This window comes from Castor canadensis, chromosome 1 (genome assembly GCF_047511655.1).
Source record: "Castor canadensis chromosome 1, mCasCan1.hap1v2, whole genome shotgun sequence".
In the NCBI taxonomy this organism is placed as follows: domain Eukaryota; kingdom Metazoa; phylum Chordata; class Mammalia; order Rodentia; family Castoridae; genus Castor; species Castor canadensis.
The window spans coordinates 9,166,878-9,193,427 of record NC_133386.1 but is presented as its reverse complement, the minus strand read 5'-3'; the positions used below and the strand labels follow the sequence as shown (position 1 = coordinate 9,193,427).

The window sequence follows — 26,550 nt, the reverse complement described above, 5'->3', positions numbered from 1 at the left end:
TGGACTGTAGGGCTGAAGTTTTGTGGTCACTGAAGACTACAGGGTATTCCCCACAGAGGACCTGGATTATTGAGGGCAGTCTTGGAACCACTAGAGAGCTTTAAACTGGACATGGCTCAAGAAATAAATGACTTCTATAAGATGCATGTTCACTTTTCATGTGGAAATCTGGAGGCAGGCAAGCCCTGGGCTGATTGGGTGGTTTCTTGGTTGCCAGAGTCCCAAGATCGCTTTGTCATTCTCTCACCATCTTTTGCATCAGAGTTCCTAAAGTTGCAAGTGACTGCTGGAGCTCCACAATCACAATGTGACCAGATAGGAAGACAAGACAGGTTGTAAAGGGAGGGCAAAAGAATTGACTTGGCCAATACAGTCCCCTTTAAAGATCCTTCCTGGAAGGAACAACAACTTAAATTCCAGTTTCATTATAACACCTACATTTAACCACAGGGGAGGCTGGGAAGTGAGTTTTTATCTGGGCATTTTGCTGCTCCAAGTAAAACTGGAGTTCTGTTGGTGAGGAAAAAGAGGGAGTGGATAGTGGGTAGGTAATCAGCAATCTCTGCCTTGGTGAGGAATGGGTCCACCTTCATGCAGAGGGAGAAGCACCAATGCTCTCATTTCTAGCATCCTGTCCAGGAAGATAACCTACTGCCATAGACAGTGCACCATCATCCACATTGATATCTATAGACTTCTCCACAAGCCCTAGTATATTTGCCCAGCTTTTACAAGAACCCCTTTTGTTTCTCAGAGCTATTCTAGAGACCTTAGTTGTGGGCTGCCTGCTCCTCAGGTTCCAGATACTAGTAATAAGCCTAGAGCATCCCTGATTGCTCTCTACGAGGGTGCATGAATCAGAGGTCAGTTTGCAGAGGTAGTTTCTCAGGGTAGTATCCCTTAGCCCACCTAAGTCTCAGATCTACCTGTACCTACTGCAAGGTTCTGGGGACCTTGCAGAATCTTAGGTCGTTGATTTTCCTAGTTCCCTTAAAGGAAATTAAACTTGTTCACTTCCCTACATTCTGTTGTCCTTTTCAGTAAGGATACAGAAGAGGCTGAAAGGAGGCTGTAAGGGAGGTAGTATTATGGGAAGTATGTGTGGATTTATAAGTGGGTAACAATGGAAAGTGTGGAAGAGTGGAAGGCTCTCCCTTGATTGCATCATTTGGACGTGAAGTCACCTTATGACTGATTGTGAAAATTTTGTGATTGTTTTGCTTTTGAAATAGTTACTGGGTCAAGCATTGTTGTTGTTCCACTAGGTTTTCAATTCTGTTTCTCACTAGCCATCATTTCAGCCGGTCACTTCTCTCTGGGCCTCAGGTGTTTTCTGTGTGAAGAGGAGTTGCCATATTATTGTAGTGTGTATGGGTGAATGCATGTTCTTTGAAAATGTTAACCTGGAGACGCCAGTGCCCAGACGGCTTGGGAAGACGCAGACCACAAGGTGAGCTAAGTGGTGCACAGTACTCCCACAGACAACCCTGGACCAGATCAGCATAGCCCCCTGGACAGACCAACCCCCACCCAGGGAAAAAAAGAGAAACTGAGTAATAAGCAATAAGAACTATAAAGACATGTAGCAAAGAGGGTGGGGCGCCCTGAGTGCCGAAGAGGGGGGAGGAGAATCCCTCATGTAACTGTAAATAAACAAGCCCGGCCAGAGAAGGCAGGAGTGGCGGCACACGCCCAGCAACCAGGAGCGGGAAAGCTTGTAAAAGTGGCGGTGGGAGGAAAACTCCACAGGAGAGGGGGAAAGACCCACTTCCCATGTGAACTGTAAATAAACATGCTGGCCTGAGAAAGCGGGTGCAGTGTCACCTCCCCCAGTGTGCTTGGAAAGGGGAAAGCTCATAGCAGCAGCTTGCACACAGGAGAACTCTAAGTAAACAAAGCCTGCGGGGGGCCAGGTGAGTGTTAAGCTCACTCATGAGACCTGCATAAATGAAGCCTCCAGCAACAGCAGGCTGACAGTAGCGGGCAGGCGAGCCACAGCCTCAGGTAGACATTCACAGAACTGTCTCCAGACTCTTTTTTTTCTCTCTCCCTACCATTGATGAGACAACAACTGAACTACACCTGCATGCTGAAAAACTTACTGAAACTGTATTGCATTTGAACTTGGGATACTTTGTGGGGTTTTTTTTGTTTTGTGCGGTTTTATTTTTCCCCTTTGATGAGACAACTACAGAACAACATCTGATGCACCATCTCCAGCATTGGAGGCTGAGGGGAACACCAAAATTATTGACTGAAACTTTATTGCATTTGAACTTGGATATTTATATATATATATATATATATATATATATATATATATATATATATATATATATATTTCCCCATTTATTTATTTATTTATTATTATTTATTTTTTATTTTCAATCCTCTGTCTCTCTAATGCCTTTCAGCTTACAGTTGATTAGTACACTGTCTCTCCCTGTTTATATCTTTGAAACTTTTTTGTTTCTTTGTTTTGTTTTTTACTGCTTGTTTATTTGTTATTCCCTTTTCCGTTAACTTCTTTGCTTTCCATCTCCTCTCACCCTTCCATTCTAAATATCACTAGTGCTATTATTACAAGCCAGAAAATACTTAACTGCACACAGTACAGGGACAATAACAACACCAAGGGCAATGACAGGAAGACAGAAAAAACAGGGAAACCAGTTTCCCCACAGCAAAACATTAGTACAGGAACCAGAGGGAAATGAAGAAAACAGATACTCAGAACCAGACTCCCAACAAAATGTAGATTAAACTACGCCAAAGAACCCAGTGAAGCCCACAAGAATAATCTAAAAGAAGAAATACTACAGGTACTGAATGAGAATTTTATAGAGATGATACTGGATATGGTCAACCAAAATGTACAGGAGACAGTCAAGATATTCCAAGACACCAAAAATAGAGAATTTGAAAAAGCAAAAGAAGAAATAAAGGAAACCATAGAAGCACTGTATAAACACCAAAGTGAAACAAAGAACACAATTAATAAAGAGATAAATGAACTCAGGACAAAAATAGACAACATTAAAGAGGAAACCACCCAGGATATGGAAAACCTCAGAAAAAAGAATGAAGTAGAATTGCAAAAGAAAACAGAAGGCCAATCCAGCAGAATAGAACAAACAGAAGACAGAATCTCAGAACTTGAAGACGAAATGGTAATTAAAGGAAAAACTGAAGAACTATTAGTTAAACAACTCAAGACCTGTGAAAAGAAAATGCAAGAACTCAGCGACTCCATCAAAAGACCAAACCTGAGAATCATGGGCATCGAAGAAGGGAAAGAGGTGTAAGCAAAGGGAATGTGTAATATATTCAACAAAATAACAGAAAATTTCCCAAATGTAGAGAAAGATATTCCCATACAGAAGCAAGAGGCCTCCAGAACACCAAACAGACCAGATTAAAATAGAACTACCCTATGACATATCATCATTAAAACAACAAGTTCAGAAACTAAGGAAAGAATATTGAAGGCTGTAAGAGAGAAAAAACCAAATAACATACAAAGGTAAACCCATCAAAATCACAGCAGACTTCTCAACAGAAACATTAAAAGCAAGAAGAGCTTTGGGAGAGATCTTCCAGGCACTGAATGAAAATAACTTCCACCCCAGGATACTCTACCCAGCAAAACTATCATTCAAAATAGATGGAGCAATAAAAGTCTTCCATGATAAGCAGAAACTAAAACAATATGTGACCACAAAGCCACCACTACAAAATATTCTTCAAGGGATTCTGCACACAGAAAGTGTAACCCAACATAACCATGAAAGGACAGGCAGCACCAAACTACAGGAAAAGAAAAAGCAAGAAAGTAGAGAGTAACCTCAACTTAGGTACACACAATCAAACCTTCAAACAACTAAGACAACTAAATGACAGGAATCACCACATACTGTCAGTACTAACACTTAATGTTAACGGACTTAATTCCCCCATCAAAAGGCACCATTTGATGAACTGGATTAAAAAGGAAGATCCAACAATTTGTTGCTTACAGGAGACCTATCTCACTGACAGAAATAAGCATAGGCTTAGGATGAAAGGCTGGAAGATTTACCAAGCCAGTGGCCCCTGAAAACAGGCAGGAGTAGCAATACTTATCTCTGACAAAGTAGACTTCAAACCTACATTGATCAAATGAGAAAAGAAGGACATTCCATACTAATAAAAGGGGAAATAGACCAAAAGGAAATAACAGTTATCAACCTATATGCACCCAATGTCAATGCACCCAGTTTCATCAAACAAACCCTGAAAGACCTAAAAGCATATATTAACTCCAGTACAGTGGTTTAACACCCCATTATCATCAATAGATAGGTCATCCAAACAAAAAAATCAATAAATCCTAGATCTAAAATATACAGTAGATCAAATGGTTCTATTTGATGTCTACAGAACATTTCATCCAACTTCTACACAATATACATTCTTCTCAGCAGCCCATGGAACCTTCTCCCAAATAGATCATATCCTAGGGCAGAAAGCAAGCCTCAGCAAATATAAGAAAATAGAAATTATACCATGCATACTATCTGATCACAATGCACTAAAACTAGAAGTCAACAACAAAAGTAAAGACAAAAAACATGCAAACAGCTGGAAACTGAATAACTCATTGCTTAATGAACAATGGGTCACTGATGAAATAAAAGAGGAAATTAAAAAGTTCCTGCAAGTTAATGAAAATGAAAACACAACCTACCGGAACCTATGGGACACAGCAAAGACAGTCCTGGGAGGAAAGTTTATAGCCATGAGTGCATATATTAAAAAGACTGAAAGATCCCAAATCAATGACCTAATGATACATCTCAAACTCCTAGAAAAACAAGAACAAGCAAATCCCAAAACAAATAGTAGCACAGAAATAATAAAAATAAGAGCTGAAATCAATGAAATAGATACCAAAAAAACCATACAAAGAATTAATGAAACAAAATGTTGGTTCTTTGAAAAAATGAACAAGATTGACAGACCCCTGGCAAACCTGACTAAACTGAGGAGAGAAAAAACCCAGATTAGTAGAATCAGGAATGCAAAAGGGGAGATAACAACAAGCACCATGGAAGTCCAGAAAATCAACAGAGACTACTTCGAGAACCTATATTCAAATAAATTCGAAAATCTTAAAGAAATGGACAGATTTCTAGATACATATGATCATCCAAAACTGAACCAAGAGGATATTAATCACCTGAATAGATCTATAACACAAAATGAAATTGAAGCAGCAATCAAGAGTGTCCCCAAAAAGAAAAGTCCAGGACGTGATGGATTCTCTGCTGAATTCTATCAGACCTTTAAAGAAGAACTGATACCAACCCTCCTTAAACTGTTCCACGAAACAGAAAGGGAAGGAAAACTGCCTAATACATTTTATGAAGCCAGTATTACACTTATCTCAAAACCAGGCAAAGACACCTCCAAAAAGGAGAACTATAGGCCAGTCTCCTTAATGAACACTGATGCAAAAATCCTCAATAAAATAATGATAAACTGAATTCCACAGCACATCAAAAAGATCATTCACCATATTTGCCAGCTACATATCAGACAAAGGACTGAAAACCAGAATATATAAGGAACTTAAAAAACTAAATTCTCCCAAAACTAATGAATGAATAAAGAAATGGGCATGTGAACTAAACAGAACTTTCTCAAAAGAAGAAATTCAAATGGTCAAAAAACACATGAAAAAATGCTCACCATCTCTAGCAATAAAGGAAATGCAAATTAAAACCACACTAAGATTCCACCTCACCCCTGTTAGAATAGCCATCATTAGCAACACCACCAACAACAGGTGTTGGCGAGGATGTGAGGTGAAAAAGGAACCCTCTTACACTGCTGGTGGGAATGTAAACTAGTACAACCACTCTGGAAAAAAATTTGCAGGCTACATAAAAATCTAAACATTGATCTACCATTTGATCCAGCAATACCACTCTTGGGGATATACCCAAAAGACTGTGACACAGGTTACTCCAGAGGCACTTGCACACCCATGTTTATTGCAGCACTATTCACAATAGCCAAGTTATGGAAACAGCCAAGATGTCCCACTACTGACAAATGGATCAAGAAAATGTGATATCTGTACACAATGGTATTTTATGCAGCCATGAAGAAGAACGAAATGTTATCATTTGCTGGTAAATGGATAGATTGGAGAACATCATTCTGAGTGAGGTTAGCCTGGCCCAAAAGACCAAAAATCTTATGTTCTCCCTGATATGCGGACATTAGATCAAGGGCAAACACAAGGAAATTGAACTTTGATCACAAGATAAAAGCGAGAGCACACAGGGAGGGGTGAGGATAGGTAAGACACCTATATCCTCTGCGTTGTTGCCCTCCACGCAGAGAAACTAAAGCAGATACTTTAAAGTAACTGAGGCCAATAGGAGAAGGGGACCAGGAACTAGAGAAAAGGTTAGATCAAGAAGAATTAACCTAGAAGGTAACACATGCACAAGAAATCAATGTGAGTCAACTTCCTGTATAGCTATCTTTATCTCAACTATCAAAAACCCTTGTTCCTTCCTATTATTGCTTATACTCTTCAACAAAATTAGAGATAAGGGCAAAATAGTTTCTGCCAGGTTTTGAGGGGGTGGGGAGGAGAGGGAGAGGGCAGGGTGGGTAGTAAGGGAGGGGGTGGGGGCAGGGGGGAGAAATGACCCAAGCGTTGTATGCACATATGAATAATAAAAAAAAAGAAAACATTAACCTGTCATTAGTCATAATAATGTCATGTATGATAATGGAGGTTCTGGGCAAAGAAATGAATACTGCCTAAGACCTAGACACTCCAGTAGTGAATGGCTATAGGTGAGCATAGCCAACCACTTAAGATTTCAACTTCAGGGCAGTTTTGCTATGCTCTTTTAATTTTTAAATAGTAACTCCCGAACTGCTGAAGTCCGTTTTTTTCCTCATGAAAAATGCTCTAGAAGATAGAGGCAATATTAAGTGTTGTTAAATAGAGGTGAAAATTCTGAGAAATGAGTTATTAATCATAAAATAGAAATTTTGAAAAAAATAAATTTTGGCTAAATAAAAGAACACATTAAATTTGGTAGTGGCTTGGTTCTGTAATGTGAGTGAATCTATTAAAAAGAAACAATGCAATGAAATATTTTGCTTGTTAAGCAAAAGACAAAACTTGAGTGAAACTTAAGGGGTTAGATGAGGTGGAATATGCCCAGAGAATCCACTGCTGTGGCACAAACACCCTTTAGGAAAAGCCCAGGAACCTCTTCAAAGGTTCCTTTGAATTAACCAGTACTGAGGCCTTGGTATCGCCACTGAAGTAGCCTACACTGTGAATAAAGGTTGGTCTGATGATTCTGGAAATTTGTGCCACTTGAAAATTTGGAAATTTATGTATGTACTGGTTTGTCTTCTCAAATGCCCAAGACCTTCTGTATTTACACATCAGTCATAAAATATGGTTTATTACCCACTTGACTTACTAATGTATTTAAAACTCAAACTCAAAACTATTTTCCCTCCCGATAAAATGTAGCCTGTGTGGTTGATATCTTAGTGAAGGAAGTGTATGTGTAGAAGGTTGCCACCTGAATAGATGGAAGATGTCCCTGGATGGCTGCTCTGACATGCCCCTTACTTTTTTGCCTCCAGAGGGCTAGGGAACATTTTATTACTGCCTTAAAGGATTTAAAACACAAAAGGTCTTCCAAAATAGTACTGAAAGAGGCCTGCTGTCACGTCAGAATTGGGAGCACTGCCTGTAGGTTGTGGAAAACATTTTATTCCATCTGACCCACTCCTTTGATGGCCCCTTTCTTCAGATCATCGGAGATGCTCCTGCAGTATCCTGTCTTAAATAGAATGACTTGAGCCATACCTGTTACACAAATCAGAGCTAGGGAGCACCACAGACTGGGGAGATTCTGTGCCTTCAACATGACAAGTTAAGTAATGTAAAATCAGAGGACATATGGGGGGACTGATTTCATGTGGTGACTTGACAATACAGAAAGATCAAATTAATACTGTATATTTGACACCTTTTAGTGAGCATGTTAGCTTCAGAGCATTTTTACAGATGTCGTCATCTTTGATCTTTATAGTGTTTGAGGGTGGAGCAGATCATCTGTAGATAGGAGAGGGGACTTTTTCTTTAAAAAAAATTTTATTAGCATGTGTTATACAAAGTGGTTTCATTTTGATATTTATGAACATGCATGTAATGTACTTTGATGATCAAATTCATCGTGACTGTATTAGTCTTACCTAGCCTACCTTCCTTCTCTCCCTTTTAAACAGTTTTTAGTGGGTTTCTTATGCTGGTTTCATACTTACATAATGTACTTCAATCCTGTTCATTCCCCATCACCCTCTCTTTTTCCCTCCCCTCTCCTGCTGCTTCTGCCTCAACAGTCCCCCTTTTACAATCATGTCCTATAGTGATAGTGATGGTGGTGGTGTCTAAGATTCCACATAGGAGTGAAACCATGCAATATTTGGCTTTCTGAACTTGGCTTATCTCACTCAACATGATGATCTCCAGTTCCATCCATTTTTCTGCAGACATGATTTTTCTCTTTTTGTTTGTTTGTTTGAACTCAGGGCCTACACCTTGAGCCAGCCACTCCACCAGCTAGTTCATGATGGGTTTTTTTCGAGATTGGGTCTTGCGAACTATTTGCCTGGGGCTGTCTTCAAACTGCAATCCTCCTGATCTCTGCCTTCTAAGTAACTAGAACTATAGGCATGAGCCACCAGTGCCCGGCTAATTTTATTCTTTATTACTGAGTAATACCCCACTGTGTATATGCACCACGTTTTCTTTGTCCATCAATTGTCTTTGGGCACCTAGGCTGATTTCATAGCTTGGCTATTGTGAATAGTGATATAAACATGGGTGTGCGGTATCTCTCATGTATGCTGACTTACATTCCTTTGGACATTCACCTGAGTAATACAGGAGGATCATATGGATGTTCTGTTTTTAGTTTCTTTAGGAACCTCCATACTGATTTCCACAATTGCTGTAACTTATTTACAGCACATAAGGCCCCCTGCCCTCCTGGCCAGCATACGTTGCTGTTTGTTTCTTGATGACTGCCATTCTGATGGGGTGAGGTGGGATCTCAGTGTCATTTAGATTGCGTTTCCTTTATGGCTAAGGATGTTGTACATTCCCGTATCAGCCATCTGTGCTGCTTTGAAAACCGTCAGTTCAGCCTGCTTTCCTAGCTAGAACTGTATTATTTTTTTCTTTTGGTGTTCAGTTTTTTGAGTTCTTTGTATATTCTGAATATTAATCATTTGTCCCATGAATAGCTGGTAAGGATTTTCTCCCATTCTGTGGGTTGTCTTTCACAAAAACCATGCACTATGCCAGAGCTCCCAGCCAGGTGCTAGTGGGTTGGGTAGAGCCTGTCTTCTGATTCCTCCCTTGATTCTTCTCCCTTCTCTTTTTTCTGTCCTCCTTTTTTTTTTTTTTGCAGTAGTGGAGCTTGAACTCGGCCTCCACCTTGAGCCACTCCATCATCCTTTTTTTGTGAAGGGTTTTTTTGAGATAGGGTTTCATGAACTTTTTGCCCAGGCTGACTTTAAACCATGATCCTCCTGAGTAGCTAGGATTACGTGCATTTGCCATCGATCTCCAGCTCCTCCTTTTAAAAATAAATTTTATTTGGTGATAATTTCACTTATTTAGCTTCTCTTACAGAAGAGTGAAGTAGTTTATAAGTGATGACTAAGAAGGAAGTTACGTTGGTGTAAAAGTTTGTCTCAAGTATGGCAAATTCTTTTTTTCTTATTAAACTTTGAAGGTGAGATAAAAACTGTTTATGGGACTAAATAAATCTTATCTGTGTGCCCAGGGCTTCCTATCAGTTCATTGTACAGCCTCCAAATATTACAAATATATAAAGTTTTCACATTTCACTCCACATATAGGACCGTATGAATGATGACAGAAGTGACAAATGAGGGAGCTTTGTGGTTATAGACACCTTAGCTTTGCTTTTTTGGTATTATATCTACTCTGTTGTTTTTGTTTTTATGAGTTTAGGCATGAAAAGTACAAAATATTTCAGTACATTTGTATTCTCTCCTTCTTCCCTCCCTTTGGTAGCGCTGGGGCTTGAACCCAGGGCCTTGCACTTGCTAAGCTAGAGCTGTACCATGGAGCTACATTCCCCAGCTCATAGTATATTTGTAAAATGGGGGAAAAATCATCTACAGTATTCACTGTCATAACTGTTTTTTGTTTTTGTCTTTTATTTTTAGGTGGTACTGGGAATTACATTCAGGGGCTTGCTCTTGATAGGCAGGCGCTTTACCACTTGAGCTATACCTCCAGCCCTATCATAACTTTTTTAAGTATAGCTTCTCTTGAATTTTTTTCTCATGTGTTTTTTATAATTATAATTATGCTATCTCTGCATGCTTTTCAAATTTAACACGGTATAAACATTTTTTCATATCTTCATAAGTCTACTTTTTTGAAAAAAGTTTTTCTTTTAAGGCAGGTTCTCACTGTCTGGTCCAGGCTGGTCTTGCAGTCACTATGTAGCCCATGCTAGTCTTGAACTAGTAATCCTCCTGCCCTAGCCTTCCAAGTACTGGTATTACAGGCAGGTACCTGGTCTGAAAAAAATTTTATTGTGGTAAAATATACCTAAAATTTACCGTTTTGAGTATGTAATTCTGTGGCAGTAAGTATGTTCACATAGCTGTGTAACCACCACCATCCGTCTCTAGAACTTTTTTCATCTTCCCAAACTGGAACTCTGTATCATTAAACAATTACTAATTGTCCTCTACCCCTAACCCCTGAAAACCACTGTTTTGCTTCTGGCTCAGTGTTACTAGTGTTTATTCATACAGCATATATCCATTCATAACTGGCTTTTTTCACTTAGCATAATGTTCTCGAGATTCATCCATGTTGTACCATGTGTCAGAATTTCCTTCCTTTTCAAGGCTGAATGATATTCATTGCATGTATTTATACATGCATTGTGTTTATACATTCATTGGTCAATGGACATTTGGGTAATTATATTTTTTGAAGACAGGATAATAGTCAATAAATCATAATATGCTTAGAAAATGTGATTCTTGCCTTCTAAGTTGTTATGTCAATATGTCTCACCCAGTTAGAAAACCAAAGCAACTCACTAATAAGAGAAGCTAGCATGGATTCATGCAAACTAATCAAAGGAGGCTATATTTCCCTTTTAGACAGTTACTAGACTGGGGGAGGTGGCTTTCCAAAAGAAGGTCTTCAGTTGGAAATCTTGTCCTTCCTCCTGCTCTGTGTTGCTCTGTTAGGTCTCTGTGTACAGGAAGCAGCCAGTTCATAATAGTAGATCATTTGTGGATTTCACTGCTCTGCCAAGGTAATCTGCACCAATTCCCCATCATATCACTTTGTAGCGGTCCAGAGTTAACTGGAATGTTACTCTGCTGCCTGTGCATGTGACACAAGAAGGTTTGTCAGGGTCAAATTCTCAGTTCTCGCTGGTCCTGTGTAGAAAGTCTATCTTCCTTCCTCCCTCTCTTCCTTCCTTCCCCCCCTCCCTTCCTTCCTTCCCCCCTCCCTTCCTTCCTTCCCCCCTCCCTTCCTTTCTGGTACTGGGGTTTGAACATAGGACTTTTGCACTTGCTAGGTGTAGGCACTGTACTACTTGAGCCATACCCTAGCTCTTTTTGCTTTAATTATTTTTTGAATAATGTTTCACATTCTCCTGATTATGCTTTCTTTGTAGGTGGGAAGAGAGATGTGCACTACCACACTCAACTCTTATTTATTAAGATGGAGTCTTGCTAACTTTTTGCTCAGGCTTGCCTGAAGATGATCTCCTGATCTTCACCTCCCAGGTAGCAGGATTACAGGTGTGAGGCACTGTGCCTGATACTCGAAAGCCATTCTTTTTTTTTTTTTTTTTTTGGTGGGACTGGGATTTGAACTCAGGGCTTTGCATTTGCAAAGTAGGTACTTTACCACTTGAGTCATACCTCTACTCCGTTTTGCTCCAATTATTTTGGAGATAATCTCAAACTATTTCCCAAGCTAGCCTCAAACCACAAACCTCCTGATCTAAGCCTCTGAATTAGCTAGGATTACAGGTGTGAGCCACTGGAGCCTGGCTTAAAAAGTCACTTTTGAGCAGCTTTTGCCTAAAGCCCTATGGTTGAGGACAGTGTGCTTGCCCTTGCTGAATGAGTACTCTTCGGTACTTTTCTGTCAGTCTGATCCCATCTGTGCCATGCCTGTTAGACACTTAGGTGGTGCATCAGTAGTACAGTAGTTCTCTGTTGTTTTTAGTTTTCTTTCTTGGTATTTTTATATTTGATCATTTTAATGGGAATTTGAGAGGGAATAGGTAAGCACGTGGGCTCATTCATCATCTTGAATTTATTCTTGTGTATTATTGTTTTAGTTCATTCCACTGCTATAATGATTGGGTAATTTATAAACAGTAGAAACTTGTTGCTCCCCAATTTGGAGGCTGGGAATCCAAGGACAAGGCATCAGTAGATTTGGTGTCTGGTAAGGGCTCGCTCTCTGCTTTGAAGGTGGCACCTTTTTGCTGTATCCTCACATGGTAGAAGGGGTCAAGGGAGCTCACTGGAGCCTCTTAAGAAGGGCCACTAATCTCATTCATGAGGATGGAGTCCTCAAGATATAATCACTTTCCAAAGGCTCCACCCCTTAATACTCTTGTATTGGTATTAGGCTCTTATACATGAATGGGGGGAGGGGACCAACATTTAGACTATTGCAATTATGTTTTTTCATTTTACTTACTTCTCTTACTAGTTTTGATTTCATTTAGTAACATTGGGTTTTCCAGATGGAAAATTATATTATTTATAAATAAGGGTGATTTTAGGCTCTTTTCCATTTTTTACAGTGTTTTTCTTTCTGTGATAATGTACTTACTGCACTTACTAGAATGATTGCACATTTCATGAGCATCTTTGGCTTTCTCTGCATTTTAACTGTTAGCACTGTTGGTGTTTGTCACATTTTGCATGTTGCCAAATTGCTTTCTGGAAAGGTGGACTAGATTGGAGACTGTTTGTCATCCACATCCCCATGTGCTAAGTGAGTTAAGTATTGTGAAGTTGCTTCCAAATCTATGGCTCTGTCATTTTAAATCAAATTTGAGTTTGGTCATTTGTCATTTCCTCTAGAATTTCTAGAGACTGAGAACAGAGTTGGCCTAGATTTATATTTCATTTTTGGTCTCATGAAATAATCACACAACTTTCTTTTCTTATTCAAAGCAACATTGGTATGGAGTGGAAATTACTGTGGTTAATCTTTTTTTTTTGTTGTCTGTCTGTTTTTTGGAGACAGTATTTCTCTATGTACCCCAGGCTGGTTTTGAACTTGGGATCCTGATCCTGATCCCAAGCCTACCCAGTGCTGGGATTACAGGTGTCTATCAGGCTACTGTTGTTAATTCTGGCAGTGTAGTTTGGTGGAAAAAGTATGGATCTTGAAGTAAAATATCAAATCTTAGTTCTCTATTACTCATAGCCTGGTGAATTTTGATAAATTTACTTAAATTCTTTGATCCTTGGTTAAGTATTTGTAAAATGGGGATCTTTACCTTCTCCCTGGGAGGTTATAAACGAGGAATAAGATGTTCAGTGGGCCCTTAGAAATGCAGAAATCCTTATTTCTTGCTCATCCTCTCTTCTCTTCCCAGTGGCTCATTAACATAGTAAGGCCATTCAGCTTCCGAGAGGTATTGTGTTTTAGATCTTATGTATTTACTTTTGGCACTACTGGGATTTGAACTCAGGGCCTCCAAGTGTTCTACCACTTGAACCATGCCCACAAGACACCGTATCCCTCCCTTTTTTTTTTTTTTTAACTTTTAGCAAGGTTTTATTTTAGTATAACAGGATAAAATATGGAGGAGAGAGAGGGAGTAGGGAAGAGAAAGAAAGAGAAATATTTTCTGTTCCCCATGCAGGAAATGGGAGCAAAGATTCCCCCAAGCCCTTTTTGCTTTAGTTATTTTTTAGGTAGCATATCACACTTTTTGCCCAGGTTCTCTGCCTCCCAAAGAGCCAGGATTATAGACTTGAGCCAACGCACTTGGCCCCCTATTATTCTTTATCCTTGATTTTCAAATGGAATCAGAGTGAATAATAATTTACTCTGCATATCCTTTTAATAATTTGATTCCAGATTTTAAAAACTAATTAGTGGTAGAATATGAATAAAATTACAATGGCCATCTCTACATTCATTGGGCATTCTACTATGCAGCAGGCAGGTAATTGAGTACTTTGTACATGTTTATTTAATTTTCCCAACATTCACACTTCATAGGGAATGGAAGTACAGAAAGGTGCAGTTAGGGAATGTGAGAGTCAAGTCGCACCCAGGCAGTCTGGCTGCAGAGCTATACAGGTTGATAGCTCTCATCTGAAAATAATATTTTAGAGCATGTCAGACTCTGGGTTTTCAGACCACGAATGCTCAACACTCCCACTATGCCAGTAAAGCCTGCACAAATATTCAAAAGTCTGAAAAAGCATGAAATCTGAAATGCCTCTATACGAAGCATTTTGGCCAAGGGCTGTCTACCCTGTAGGAGTCACTGCTTCTGTTCTGCTATTTCTGTGCTGCCATGGTGGTCTTTGTGGGATTGTTCTTTATTCTTAAGCCCTTTGTTTTTATTTCCTTTGTTTCTTAGACCTAGGTGTTAGAAGCAAAACAAAGTGACTGATTTTTTTTTGGGGGGGGGAGAAGCTAATTATTATGAAGTTAGACAGTATCTAATGTAAAGCATTTATGTCTATTAACTGTTAATTCTGGCCTATGTCATTAAGAGTTTTTTCTTACCTAGGCAAAATAATTTTTTTTTCTCCCCCTTCTCTCTCTCTCTCCCGCACCCCCCCCCAACCCCCGCCCCACAGTACTAGGTTTGAACTCAGGGTTTAGTGCTTCCTAGATAGGCACTGTAGTACTTGAGACACATCTCCAGCCCTTCTTATATTTTAAGAACACTGGTTTGACTTTCTCCTGGATTATGATAAAGGTATCCTTATTAGGATATTCTTGTCAGTATAGTTCTTGCCGCTAGATTCTTCTTGCTTTGGTCCAAGGTTGTTTTTTCTTTCTTTGCCTTGCTATTGTACCAGATTTCCTTCAGATTCTACGTTGGCTTATGCTGCCAAGAAGCCAGCATTCTCTCAGCTCTGTTCTGAGCATTTTTTGGCTGTCGGTGATGGCATTTATCTCTTAGTGTTAACAGTTGTCTGTCTTCCCTGTCTTCTCCCGATATGCCAGATGCCCCTCAGGGCCAGCGACTGAGCTTCACTAAGCTGGGCATTGCTCCTGCCCAGCTCAGTGCCTGGACCTGTGATGGGTGCTCAGGGGACATCCCTTCCATGAATGTCCTTTGGTGCTTTCCTCATTTTGCACTTCACTTTTTAGCTATGGTGGTGTCTATTGCAGCTAAAATTAATATATATCATCTGTTGATTTGATGTTTGTCTTTTTAAAGTCTTCCCTAAGCTTTCAGCATTTCTTCCTGATGTTCTGGATACTTCACTGATGAAATCATTTCTGAATTAGAGGTAATCTACTCTTGTTTCCCATTGTGCTTGAAAGTGTCAACTTTCAAGACTGCCTTCATTTTTGTTTATGAGTTTATATAGCAGCCTAGTGTAAATATACAATGTAATTTTATATAATGTAAAGCAGTTTTACAGTAGTCTCTGATCTGTCCTATTTTATTTCATCATTAATTGTTGCTTATCATGTGGTAGTCAAAAAGTATTTCAAGACTTAGTCAGGTGGTAGCTATTTTGGGCCTGCTTCTCAGGTTCTGTCATGACTCATCAATGAAGGAGAGCAAAGAAACATCTAATGCATATAGGCTTTGTCTATGTGGCTCAGAGAGGTTGTGTGTGTGTGTTTTCCTTGTACAAATATTTGAAAGAGTAGCTTTGATTCAGGTGTAACTATTTTCCTATAATAAATTAAATCTTCTGAGAAGTTGGATCTTAAAGTTAGAAAGCACTAGACATGCACCTGTAGTGCCAGCTATTTGGGAAGCTGAGGTGTTATGATCACTGGATCCCAGGAGTTTGGGGCCAGCCAGGGCAACAGAGCAAGACTGTGTCTCAAAAAAAGGAGAACAAAAGTTAGAAAGCACCTTGAATCTGTGCCAAGGGAAGCTTATTAAATGTTGTATATGAAAAAGTAGAATTTGCTTCAAGTGAGTTCAAAGGGTGTGCACAAAAGAACTTACTGGCAGTTGTGCAGTGGAGACTTTAAAATATTTGAAAAAAAGAGATTAGAATCTTATTTCTAAGTCAAATTTAGGAGTGAGTTTCAGAAGGAATAATGGTTAGGTACCAAGGGTTTATTCCACAGTTGTTAATTTATTGATCATATGCCGTATTAGAAATATCACGAGAGAGACGACACTACTCAGAAGTCAATAGGCAAGGCAAAAATTACTTCTGCAGAAGGGTGCACACTGGGAAGTCTGAGAGGTATGCACACGGGATGGGAAGTCCACAAGGGTTTTATCTGACATCATGCTTTCCCTCTTCCGCCCCTGAATTGGACAGGTTTTGGGCTCACATTCTACATGGTTGGCTAGTTAGAAAGGGGTCAGGTTAGGAGGGCACTTTGGGAACAAAGAAGTTTAAAAGTTCAGGGAAGCAATAACTGGTTTTGGTTATCAAGTTCGGAACCAGGGCATCTAGCGGAATTCTTGCCCCTGCCCAGGTGATGATGACAACTCTTCGTTCTGAATAGAAACTTTGATCATATTAATCCATGAAGCGAGTGTATGGGAAGTGAATTAGTAAGGCAGTTATTACTGATTAAATTCTTTAACAGAAAAGACCTGACCTAAACTGATTCTTATAGCTGTCAGATATGGATGCTGCCCCTAGGGAGTTGACAGTCTGGTAGAGGAGAAAGTCTTTATAGTTATGTTATGGAGGACAATAGATCAGTTTATATAAGCAATGATCAAGCAAGTGTCATTCTGTGAGAGTGTTGGGTGAGGGTGGACCCCTGTTATGAGATACAGGAATTTTGCCTTTCACACATACTTTCCAAATCAGAGCCCTTATCTCTTACTGAGCAGGGAGTAATGAGTGTAATAAGGATCTTTCATCTAGGCAAGCATTCTACCACTAAGTCACTCCTCTAGTCCAGGACCTTTCTTCTAAAGCAACAGAAACAACATGCTCTTTCTTAATTACAATTGAGGAGTGAACATGGCCCTCAATAATGATTGCTTCAACTGTTCTTTGCTCATAATTTGTACAGGTAACAGTAAATCAATATAGAGCATCCCAAGTTGACATGTTTATGCAATAGGCTTCCTTTTTTCCTTTTTAAGTTTGGAATAGTTGGGAAGCAATGGGTGCAAAGCAGCACTTCCTTCTCTGAAAGCCATCCAGAGAAGTGTTTCTGTTATAAAACTAGGCAGGGCCTTAGTTATCCTCAGATGTGGATTTGCCTAGATTTCCCTGTCTTCAGTGTCCACCTTTTTTGGGGGGGGGTGTATTGGGGTTTGAACTCAAGGCCTTGTGCTTGTTAGGCAGGCGCTCTACCACTTGAGCCATACCCTCACTCCTTTTTGCTTTAGGTTATTTTTCAGATAGGGCAGCTATTTTGCCCAGGTGTGCACTACCACCTCTGTCTTATTTGCTGAGATAGGATCTTGCTAACGTTTTGCCCAGCTGGCCTTAAACCATTGTCCTCCTTATCGCCACCTCATGAGTAGTTGAGATTATAGATGTATACTGCCATGTCTGGCTTCATTGTCTACCTTTAATGACTCTTCAGTCAGGGAGATCAGGAAAATGACCTTTCTTTCCTGCTTTTGTTTGTTTGTTTGTTTTTTGAGATAGAGTCTCACTTTGTTGCACAGGCTGGCTTCAAACTCCTGAGGTTAAGCAGCTCTCTTGCCTCAGCCTCCTGAGTAGCTAGGACTTAAAGCATGCTAGGAAGTGAGATTTCTTAGATATGAAAGAGTACCAGAGAAAGTACTGTTGATGTTACAGCCAGGTACATTGTGCTAGGTAACTTTTGCAAACTAACCTTTGTAGTAGTGGTATTTATAACATTACTTCTTTAGAAATATTATTCAGTTCTGAACAACCCATTTACATAGACAACTTCAGTAACATAGGCTGTGGCTTAACTGGACTCCCTAATGGGGTACCAGAAGCCTTGGCCTTGGCCGCACTGGCAAGGACGGCCCTGCCTCCATTGGATTTTCTAGCTGCTGCAAGAACTCAGTTTGGGTTGTGTAGATTCATGTCTAGTCTCTAGTGTCAAACTAGGCTTGGTTACTCTGACTTTGCTGGTGGTTGGCTTTGGGTTTTGTGTGGAAGCTGTTGGTCTATACCTTAACCACCACTTACTGACACTGGGACATTTTGGAATGATTCTCAGGTTGTGGTGCATTCACTTTGTGATGCAGATACTCTAAAATCACTTCTTTTTGCTTCACTTCCTGGTGTGTGGGACGACAAATACTCCTTTTCTTTTTCTGGCATGACAAATACTCCTTTTCTTTTCCTGCTTGAGGCAGCTCTGTTTTCTTTACTAAGAGACTATAACATCAACCCTCACTGCCTAATCCTGGAATTCTCTTTCCTTCCTTTGCTAATGTGGCCTGCTATACCAGAGCCCATGCTCCAGTTGGTGTTAGACCCTGTCTCTCAGCAGGAAGTTGGTGAATGTGGACTCCTTTTCTTTTGTGTTAAACTCATCATCACAGATGAGGAGTGACAGCTTTAAATAAAGCATTTGGAAATGTAGAGTCTTTTTCTTCACAGCTTCTTTTTTTTGTTTTGTTGGTCTTGGAGTTTGAACTGAGTGCTTGCAAGGCAGGCTTTCTTCCACTCGAGTCATGCCTGTCATCCACAGCTCCTTTGAAATGAGACTCCTAAAGGTATCCATTCTATACTGTGTAGTGCAGTGAACTGTATTCACAATTAAAGAAAAAACATGTCTAGCATTGTATCTTTCCCTTCAGTTTTGCCATAGTGCATGTTGGAGAATTTAGAGGGGAAATACACAAGAAAATACTGTTCTTTTGGTTACATGCTTTAAGTGTAAAATGATCTAGCATTTTTCAAAAGATGTTTTTCTTATTTGAACCAAAAGATTGACTTTATGCTTGTGTTGCTAAAATTGTTCAAAATGTTTAATTTCATTAATTTTTTTTGTTCATTGAGGCATTTGTGTATATCACATTCCATGAAAAAAAAAAAAAATCCAGGATTTTCTCTCCTTTGTTTTGTTCTTGCTTCCTCATGGTCCTTGGTGCCAGCTGAGGTTGTCAGAACAATGGAACAAAACTGATGGGATGGGAGCAGATTATTCTGCCATTTTTCTAGATCTTTGAGTTACACATCAAATCTGGGGCTGATCAGTCCATGCTTATTTAACTTGCCTGTGCATTTCACAATAGTTTTCCCAGCTCGGTGCTCATTAGTGATTTCAACTTGGTCACTGTAATTGTGCTTCACTGTCAAAGTGAGAAACTAGTTGGAGCACAGTCTACTAGTAACCTGACCTTACTTTTCTTCTCAGCATTGTTGGTAGGTATTCTTGAGAGTATCAGGCAGGATGTTCATGCTTATTGATATAGTGGTATTGAAAGATGGTAGAAAGACTGCAATACTTAATTTTAAACCCATTTGTTTAGATCTTCCCTAGAAAAAAAGTTGGTAGCATTTTGTTTGATTTAATTTGAGAGCATTTTTAGTGTCATGAATTTAGAAAAATAGTTTCTCTGACAGTTGTGAGATGTTTTTTCTGGATCATTTTGCTTTTTAAATATTTTTAGCAGAGTTCAGCAAGTATTCTTGTGGATGGCCTGTTACGCAAGGCACTGTTGTAGAAGTGGTGAAAGGGAGGAGATTCGGAGCTGTCCCAGCCTCTGTATTTAAAGTTTGCCTGGGCCAGGTTTGTATTCCTTTACACAGACTACCAGAGACTTAGAACACTTACTGACCATAGTTTTTTGATAACATTGAATAATTGTTCTGCATTAATAGTGAGGTAATATAAAAAAATATTCAAAATTTAAATCATATATGCTTTCTCCTGTCTAGTTTAAACTTTAAAAACATGAATTGCTTTTGTGCTTATCAGTGATTTTAGCTCCTTTCCCTTCACTGCTGTATTCTAATCTTTTCTATCTTTCTTGCTTTTTTCTTTTTGATGGTATTGAGGGTTGAACTCAGGGTCTCATGCTTGCTGGGCAGGTGCTCTCCCATGTGGGCCATGTCCCTGACCCTTTTTACTTTAGTTAAAGTAAAAAGAATTTTGCACTTATGTCCAGACTGGCCTGGACTGGAATCCAGTTTTTGCTTCCTGTGTAGCTGGAATGACAGGCATGTGGCACCATACCAAGCTATTTATTGAAATGGGAGTCTCACTGACTTTCTGCCTGAAATGGCCTCCACTGGCAATCCTCCTGATGACTGCCTCCCAAGTAGCTGGGATTACAGGCATGAGCCACCATGCCTGGCTCTGTATTTTAATCTTACTGCCATGGGAAGATTATAGTATCATGTTTCATACTAAATGTTTAGAGAATACTTTCTAAGCTTACTTTATGGTATCAGTATGTAGTCAGGAGGAATGTCTTCAGTTGCTTTCAACAAATGCTTAAATGTTGCAAAAATTGGTGTTTGACTTCAGATAATTATGTTAAAAAAAAAAAAAGAATACAGTGAATTTGCTCTCTCAGGCCAGTCATTTGATATAACATAATTGGGAAAATGTCCTAGGCCTGTCTCCTCCTTGCCCCATGTGGTATCAGTCCCTTTATTTCGTACTAAGATCACAGCAGACTTATTCATTCTCTTCCAAGAAGTTATCAAAGCAGCAAGCAGCTGTGGACACTTGACACTTGCTTGGCTTGGAATCCAGCGTGTAAACCTCTCTGCCTGGAAAGTGATTTCCTAAACCAGAGAGCTGTTATTTCAGAATGACATTGTGAAATGAGGTAATGGCTCTTTATGATGAAGCTAACTGTGAGGTGTTAACTGTATGGCCATATAAGAGAAGCACCATGGTGGCCATGAGGGTTGACTTTATCAGTAAGTGGGAGTTAATCAACAATTTTGTTAAGTGGGAATATTGCATATTTCTCAAATATTCTGATTCCTTTTATTTGCCAATTAATTGTTGAGTATTGACCTTGATTTAAATTTTAATTGACCCTCTAGTACAACATTGATCTTCTATCAAGACCAATGTACTTTGAGTACATAAAGAAAGAAAATCTTATATATCTCAAAAAGAGTAGTTGAAGCCATGCCAGTACATGATATGTCATTGTATCTTTTAAAAATTGTTTAATTTGGATATTTTCAACTGATCGTTTATTTCGTTTTTTTTGTGGGTGGGGGGGACTGACATTTGAACTCAGAGCTTCACAGCTGGAAAGCAGTTGCTCTACTGGTTGAGCCACATCTCCAGTCCATTTTGCTCTGGTTATTTTTGAGATGGGGTCTTGCAAACTATTTGCTTAGTCTGTCTTCGAACAGCGATTCTCTTGATATCAGCCTCCCAAGTAGCTAGGATTACACGTATGAGCCACTGGTTCTCGGCTTTCTTAGCTTTTTGAAACAAGTGGCTCTCTGGATATAGATTTTATTTTATCATGAAGATCAATTTCTTACAGAGTTCTTCAGTGAAGAAACTATTTCATACCAAGAGAGAAACTGGTCAGGAGGAATCCCTGCACAGTTTAATTTCTGTGCTTATTGTGCATTTTTGTGGTGATCTGTGTATGCAAGTGATAGTACTATATTCTTATAAAAATTATTTTTTTACATGGCAGTGGGGATTGAACCCTGGGCCTACACCTGAGCTACATTCCAAGCCCCAATTCTATATGCCTCTTTTGTTCACACTTTTTATTAGAACATATTAATTGTGTAGTATGGGGGGGGTTATGTGATATTTCCATAGCACTTTGATTATATTTACTCCTTTTTTTAACTTTTTCTCATGCCTTCCCCCAATTCCATATTTTTAAAATGCTCCTTTTATTGGTGGAAGTACCAATAAAGGTAATCATTGCATTCATTTACTTACCCATCATCATTTAGAACAATTTCTGAAGTGCAGATTAGTCTACTTGCCTTTAGGAAACAAGTTTCTACCTTTTGTCTTCTGACATTGCAGATATTTTCTTTGCACGGTCTTTTTCCACCAGTTCTAGCCTCTCTCAATTCTTGTGTTATTCCTACTCCTTCTGAAGTCTCCTTCCTTTGACTGCTTGGCTGCCTTCAGCTCCTGCTTACCTCGGAAGATAATTTCTAAATAACATCTGTGCTTGAAAAGTGGTGGAATATATACCCTCTCCTGGAAATGAGGCTAATTAGGTATTTTTGAAAACCCCCTTGCTGTAAACACTTAAAAATATTGGAACAGATATAACAAAAATCCTTTAAAAGTCTTTATCACCAGAAAGTGAAAGAAATCCACAGGTGGAGATAAAGAGGAATGTGTGTTCCCTAGAGAGGAAAGAAGGGAGGAGGGTGCGAAACCAGTGTGGGAAGTGAGCACCTAAGGCTGGCTCTGGGTCTCAGGCCAGACAGAGGCTAGGCTGAAAAGCAAAGGAAAAAACATCTCTGAGCAAAGGAAACAGGCTGCTTTTTAAAAAGTCTGTCTTGAGGCTGTTAGGTTTGGGATTTAGATTTATGATACCTGTGTGGTCTAGAAAAAAAATTGTTTTAATTTAAGATCTTTAAGATGGAGTGCACCCCTTCTATGATTAGGAGGAACACAGGTGGAAAATGAAATTTTTATTACTTACAGGTCCAGGGGTACATGGCATGTCTGGAGGCCATAGAACACAGAGGTCAGAGAGTGAAGAAGGGAAGGGGGAAAGGCAAGGGAGAGAGAGAGAGAGACTTAGAGGAGAGTTAGAGAGAGAAAAGGGAGAGAGAGAGAGAGAGAGAGAGAGAGAGAGAGAGAGAGAGAGAGACTTCTGTTGACCTGTGTGTGCAGTTGGATCCAGGGCATGTATTTAAAGCAAGTAGGCATAAGTTCTAGGAGGGCCACACTGTGACTGCGAGTTGGTCACTTCAACATATCTGATAGTTCATAAGGAGTGTGAGGGTCAGCGGCACAGTTAAATAGACTGTATATACTGTCCTATAGGGAGGTGGTCACCAGGAGGAGTTGTATAAGGCAGATTTCTGGATTGACCTCATTAAGGAGCTCTGAGGATATAGAACTAAAAACTACGATTGAGTCTGCTTCTCATGTGAGAAACCCCAAGTTCTACTTAAAATGGATGCTGAGGCAATATAAATCTATAAGCATTTATTTTGATTTGGAAGCAGCCAGGAGTGCTTGGCAGACATAAATGCAAATCCCCTCTAGAAGAATGCCATCCTCACCCTACTGATTAAGAACTGTGAAATACGAACTAACCTCATAAACATTACTGGACGTGTAAAGTAATGAGCCACCATGGATGATAGGTCAACATAGTCACTTATGATGTGCCTTTGTTTCATTAATTCATTCCTCAAGTTTTAATTGAACACTCATCATATACTGGATGCTATTGTCAGTACTGAGGTTACGGCAAAAAATTCTACATGGAAATGAGTACCGGGCTGTTGACATGAGGTTGGACACATTTGGCGTAGGACCCTGCCCACTTCAGGGCTCTAAGTCATTGCGAGAAAACTCTGGAGCTTTCTGGTCCCAGTTGTGTTAGTCTGTTTATTTTACAAATGAAAACACTAAGACCATACTGGCTTAAGTAGCTTGTCCAAGGTATGAACCTCTGTTTTCTTATCTGTAGAATGGGGATAGTATCTATCTCATAAAGGTGCTATGATCATGAAAGTTAACCAGTACGTCATCTGCCACAAATATATCAGGTCTTCCTTCTCGTCCCTCTTAAGGGTAACAGATGGGATAAAACTTGGCTGTCTCACTTTTCAAGCTGAACACCTTTCTGCTATTGGTCTGATTTCTTGAGATCTTTGATTAGTCAAGCCATTTTTACTCTTCATTCTTGGATTATTTCATGTATGTGACTTTACCTTCATAATAGATTGTGAACCATTTATAAAGTTCAAGGACCAGATCTTGTGTTTTCATATTAACTTTATATCACCTGATCTTGGTAGATGTGTTATATAATATTTGTTTGCTGTTACTTGAGTAAGCATAGTAGTGCCATTGTAATAAGGAAATGGAAATTTTTCTCTTCAAAAAGTCATTATGTGAGAGTTTTGACAAAACAAGGAAATATTTTTGCTGGCTGTTTTTTTTTTTTTTTTTTAAATCAGAAACAGTTTTTAAATTTTTCCAAGTAAATTTATCTCTACCGAGCAAATAGTTTTGTAGCTACATGAAATAGAAGTGCCACAAATTTATACATAAAAATTTAATTAGTACTGTAAGATTATTTTCAAATAAAGCTGAACTTTATTTCAGCTTCTCTTTTCCCTTACAAACTCAAATTTAAAAAATAAAAATAAAAATTTGCTGAGCCCTGGTGGCTCATGCTTATAATCCTAGCTACTTGGAGGCTGAGATTGGGAAGATCTTGTCACATATCCCACAGCCACTTACATGTAGCTCTAAGCACCTATCTAGAATTGGAGATTAGTCTAGAAGCTGGTCCTTGGCTGAGCTTTGTTCTTGGCTCCCTGCCGCCCTGTTGTGTCCTGCCCTACTCTTTGGGCTGACGGTATAGTCTGGACTTGCTTTTTGTGTCTACTCTGCTCAAAGTCAGGCGCTTCTGCCTACCATTGGAACCAGAAAGGAGTCACTTGAACTCATCCCTCTCATAGAACACCACTGCAGCTGGAATTTAGCCAGGGCAATGTTCAGTTGCTGGCTGCATTTTAGGTATTCATCTGAGCCCTTTCTATATGAAAAACATGAAAATGCCAGGGGATTATTTTTGTAAGTAAAATAGATGGCAGCAGATGTGAAAACAGATTTATCTTATGTAAATTTGTGTTTTGTTTTCACTTTAGCTTAACAATATATATGTATTCATGACAATCTTTGACTAAAAATTAGGAAAATTTCAAGCTGCTATTATATGTTAAAATCCTTTCAGTTAAGTTTCTTTGGGAAAAAAAAGAAAAAACTTCAAGTTGTAAGTTAAAAAAATTATCAGCATTGGCCCAAACAATGTATGCACATATGAATAAATGAATAAAAAAATTATCAGCATTTGTATTGGGTAAGCTTTACATGTTTGAAGGTACAACTGATTAGGCAATATCAAACTAAAATGTCTTTTGAATTATTACTTCAAGCATTTAAAGCTTACCTAATTCAGCCATATTAATTTTTAGGACTGTGGAATACAGTAGTCAGAGTAATGTGGAATTGTTTTGTCACCTCCTTTCTTTCCTCTGGCTAATATTTCTGTTTCTATAAAAGAAATTGCTTTATATTTACTCAATAGTCATGGTTGAGAGGGTAATTGATTTTTTTTTTTTTTTTTTGGTGGGACTAGTGTTTTGAAGTCAGTACTTCGCATTTGCAAAACAGCTGCTCTACTGCTTGAGTCACACTTCTAGTCCTTTTTTTGCGACACCTAAACCTTTTTTTTTTTTTTTTAATATGTTCTGGACCATAGACTAGTTTGAATTTTCTGTATTACCATGAGTTTATGAAAATATCCTTTATTATTCATGTTGACAGTAAATTTCAGTGTGGTGATAACACCTGGATGCTTGTAGCCATGGAACATTGTCAGGGATCTAGGGATATTTTTAGCTATTTGGAGCCTCTGGATTTTTTGTTTATTTTATTTTTTTGAGACAGCTTCTTGGTCTGTATTAGCATGGGGCTGGCGTTGAACTTGCTGTATAACCCAAGCTGGCCTCAAATTGGTGATCTTCTAGCCTTTGCAGGAACTCTTTATTGTAACGTAAGTATTACGTTACAGGTTTTATTTCATAATAATTTCCAATGTGTTTACTGTCACCCAAGAGTATAGTGTTTTAGATGACTAGAATTTAGCTTTTTAAGAGCCCATAGCTTTTATTTCAGCTTTTTGATGGAAAAATTTTCTAATGGGGTTCCTTTTTTAATCAGAAGATAGTATATATCTGTCCACAGTTTACCTGCAGTTTACCATTCAGGATCATCTCTTACTCTTTTGTGAACACAAAGTGATGTTTTTGGACAGAATTGGCATGTTGGACTTTTCCCTACATTTAATGGTCATTTGCTCTGCAGATATTTACTGAGTTCCTTTCTGGGTCTGGAGATTCTGTAATGAAAATATATTTCTTGCCCTAGGAAAGTTCACAATATAGTAGAGAAGAGAGACCTGGAAATAAAGACTTAGGACACAGTGGGATTTTGAGGAGGGGAAATAGACTGGGGATATAGAGCCAGGGAAATCAGGAATCAAACTACAGTGTGAATGAAGTGTATTAAGCTCTTTAGCATCTATGTGGCCAAAGGTGTGTATGCATGAGTGTTTTATTTCTGCTTGTGACAATGGAAAGACTTTTCCTATAGTT

At 39.0% G+C, this 26,550-nt stretch overlaps 1 protein-coding gene across 6 annotated transcripts in view; it reads left to right on the top strand.

The window, feature by feature from the left end:
- Tulp4 (TUB like protein 4) overlaps positions 1-26,550 on the top strand; it is a 203,516-nt gene that overhangs the window by 17,143 nt on the left and 159,823 nt on the right. Inside the window, exon 1 of one of the 6 annotated variants that reach the window (XM_074071402.1) lies at positions 11,727-11,886. The exons of 2 other annotated variants lie outside the window; for them this stretch is intronic. The gene's annotated coding sequence lies outside the window, so the exon portion shown is untranslated. Of the gene's footprint in view, positions 1-11,726; positions 11,902-26,550 lie in introns of those variants that run through there. 3 more of the 6 variants (XM_074071393.1, XM_074071376.1, XM_074071366.1) reach the window with 3 other exon arrangements.